We start from the raw sequence: 3,881 nt of genomic DNA on the forward strand, positions 1-3,881 counted from the left end.
TAAAATTTCTAGAACTGCAGGAATAATAGAAGTCAAATTTCTAAAACTTTAGAATTAATAAAAAGCAAAGAATTTTAGATTTTCAGTAATTTTATTTTGAAATTTTGAACTTTATCAAAAGTTTTAGAATGGAAACTCTAGAAGTTGAAAAATAAGGTTCATAGCTAAGATCTGATAAACAACTTCTAATAAAATTCTGAAAGAAGTTCAAATTAAAAAAAAACAGTTTTTGAATATCTCAAATGAGAAACATTTAAAAACTAGCAACTAAAAAGTTGAAAATTTACGGTTTTGAAAAGTGGTTTAGTTTGAAATTTTCTAAAAAAATTAGAATAGCATGTAAATAGAATAAGAATAAGAAAATGATAATGAGAATAGACTGGAGTACAAATCGAGTTTCTAAAAGTTTAGAATCCCAAAAAACCAGAATTCTTAATGATTTTAATTAAAAAAAAATTGAAAAGTTAAGTTAAAATAACTAATCTGAGAATTATAGATTTGAAAGTTTTTGTTTTAAAAATTTTGGATTTTGAATATTTTTATTTTGAAATTTTGAACTTTATCAAAAGTTTTGAGTAGAAACTCTAGAAATTGAAAAATAAGGTTTATAGCAAGCTCTAATAAACAACTTTTAATAAAATTCTGGAATCGAAGTAGTTCAAATGAGAAACATTTAAAAACTATAAAGTTAGAAACAATTTAAACAATTGAAAATTAACGGTTTTGAAAAGTGGTTTAGTTTGAAAATGTCTAGAACATATACAATTTTAAGAAAAATAGAATGTAATAGAATAAGAAAATGATAATGAGACTAGACTGGAGTAGAGTATAATCCCAGTTTCTAAAAGCTTAGAAAAACAGAATTTTTAGTGATTTTCATTAAAAAAAATATTTTGAGATAGTAAAGTTAAAATAACTAATCTTAAAGTTGTTATAGCATTGAAATTTTTTGTTTTAAAATTCCTAGATACTTCAAAAATGAAAATGAGGGGAGAAATTAAATTTCCGAAACTAGAATTTTAGATTTCGAATATTTTTATTGTGAAATTTTGAACCTTAGATAAAATAAATAAATATAAAGTTTACTCTCAATATTTAATAATTGGAGGAGCAAGTTTGCAATTGGTAAACATGAAATAAAATAGCAAGTAAAAAAACACAAAAAAATGGTTTACATATTACAGTAGAACCTCGTTACTTTGACTTACGTGCTTTTGAGATATATTATATTGCTTTTTATTTTATTTATTTTTTTATTAAAAAATTAACTTCTTATGGCATAAAGAAAATAAAAGTACAACAAAAATTTAAAATGCACATGTATGTAGATATACATTTTATTTTGTCTTGGGGGTGACAGAAAAAAAATCGAAACAGCTTTCACAGGTCTTTCGATTTCAAATTTCGATATGCAGAACTTCTATTTACCGAGGTTCCACTGTAATTAATTTTTTTGTGACAAAATTTGTGCAGCATTTAGGTGTTTACTCGTTAAAAAGAGGTTTAAACGGTTTTATATTTAACGCATTTTCTTATTAGAGGATTAATTTTGCGGTGTTTTTTGGCAAACATTACCCGTTTGTGTATATTTTCTTTCGGTGTTTATTTTGGCGTGTCGTTGATGGGATTTAATTACATACCTGTTGAATATTCACCATTAAAATGTCTTAAATCAACAGGTGTATGTAATAATACTCCACCTTGGAAAATAAACTTAATCAATAACAAAGAGTTAGATGTTTGATTAATTAGTGTTTTCTGACTTACGATTTTTATTGGAATAAAAGAAAATAAGATAACGGGAAATCACAATTAATTTTTATTTATAATTTAATAAATACTTACTGTTGCATTAAAAAATCACAAATTTTCACACTTCACTTTGCAATAAACAAAAATTATAAAAACAAAATGCACTAACCTTTATGGCATCTTTTTCTGCTACCCTTTGTAGCAATTGGCCTCTGCTTCTTACACGGACCTACTGCAAATAAAGAAACACAAAATTAGTTTAATATGTCATTAAATTAGTTGAAAATAATAAATAGAATTTAAAAAGTGTTAATATTATAAATTAAAAAAAATAAAGGTTATTGTTGACTTACCCTTTAATCCGGACCCTTGTAGCACGATTGTCTTCTCCATTTCCCTCATTGGCACTCACTAATCACTCGAAATTTAAAAAATCGCGCACTACTAAATGTCTATTAGGCACCCGAAAAGACCCAACACACACTGATAATACAGCCCCTATGTCTACACAATTTCGCACTGAACCACGGGAAAATAACTAATAATTTATCCGGACAAGTGATTCGTACGAGAGCTTGGCTAAGACTGACTCGTTATTGTAATAATTTCTTTAAAAACGGCACAAAAACTATTTCGTAACAGTTCCGGTGTAAAAGGTTTTTGTTTGGGGCTGTATAATCTCCCATTTGCCACGTCACAAAGTAATTTGAATATTACCCAATTCTACGTCATCATGACATAATTTTTTTTGACTTAAATTGTTATTTTTTAATTTCTCATAATGAAAATATTGTTTTTGTAAATTTTGTTCGGGAAATAGTCTGCAAAATACCTCTCGTGCATGCCAAATTGATTCTAATTTGATTTTAATTATCGACAATTTAGGATATTACTACTGAAAATTCACTCTCATTTAAAGTTGATCTCATGAAAAGCGTTAATTTATTAAAATCGACTGGGGGCGACAAAAAAAATTCAACAATTTGACAAATTATATATCATTTTGTTCGTCTCAGTGAGACAAATCAAATGCACTAAATTTTTTTTCAAAAAGTCCACACACTTTGAACTAAATAATTTTTTTCTAATTTAAATGAATTTGAAATACTTTAATTTAAAAAAATCATTACTCAATAACTATTAGGCCGATTTTCTTCAAATAAAGGCCATTCTAAGGGGATGGACCCTTTAGAATGATACGCAATTTGAAATTAAATATTGGCGGACTTTTTGTGTTTGAAGAAGTTCGAAGTAAATGAAGTAATCTAAGAAAAACCCTACGAGTATTATTTTTTTCTTTATCACCATCGTGTAGAGCATCTTTTTATTACGTAGAATCCAAATTTTTTAAAAAATATACCGAGTAGTTTTCAAAATATGTTTTTTTGAGGTTTAGGTTTACTAATCAACCATTGCACCATATAGGAGAAATGCATGTTAATCTTACTTAAAATTACATTTTTATAAAAGTATTTGTTTTAAGACTCTTTTTTTGCTTAAAATGGTCAATTGCACCTTCTTTGTTCTAATTAGATGTACTATACAGGCTGTTCTGTCTAAACCCCACTTTAGAAGTATTGGGAGTTGGAATAATTGTATTTATTTGAAAATTGGTACATAGCCATAAACCATTAAGTCCTTCTAAATGAAAATATTTTCAAGATGGCGGCACTTCCGGTTATACCGGAAGTTGGTCTCAACTTTCTTATTTTAAATGGAAAGGTATATTTTTTACTGCGTTTTTGGATTAATCGGGTTATTTTAAGGGAGTTTTTATCAGCTTTTCCTATACCTAAATTTAGCCGTTTTTGAAATATTTGGACTTTTTCAAAAATTTTTGGATTTGCACCTTCCACTTTAAAAACCGGTAACTCTGCCATTTTTTAAGATTTTAAATTCGTTTTTTTCGGCGTTTGAAAGAGAAAGCTTAGATCCTTTTTCTGGTGTTTTCAAATTTTGAAAAAAAAAAAACATATCCCAAAATTTTAAGGTTACTTTTGTAATAATTCAAATACTCATAACTCAATTTTTTCAAATGAAATACCCCAATTTTTATTTTACTAAATAGAAGAGAATTTAATTGTGCATTGATCTGTATTAACATTCCCTATACCTAAATTTAATACTTT

Source organism: Tribolium madens, unplaced genomic scaffold (assembly GCF_015345945.1).
Source record: "Tribolium madens isolate multiple individuals breed KSU strain unplaced genomic scaffold, Tmad_KSU_1.1 Scaffold_11;HRSCAF=98;Tcas5.2_LG3b, whole genome shotgun sequence".
Lineage (NCBI taxonomy): Eukaryota > Metazoa > Arthropoda > Insecta > Coleoptera > Tenebrionidae > Tribolium > Tribolium madens.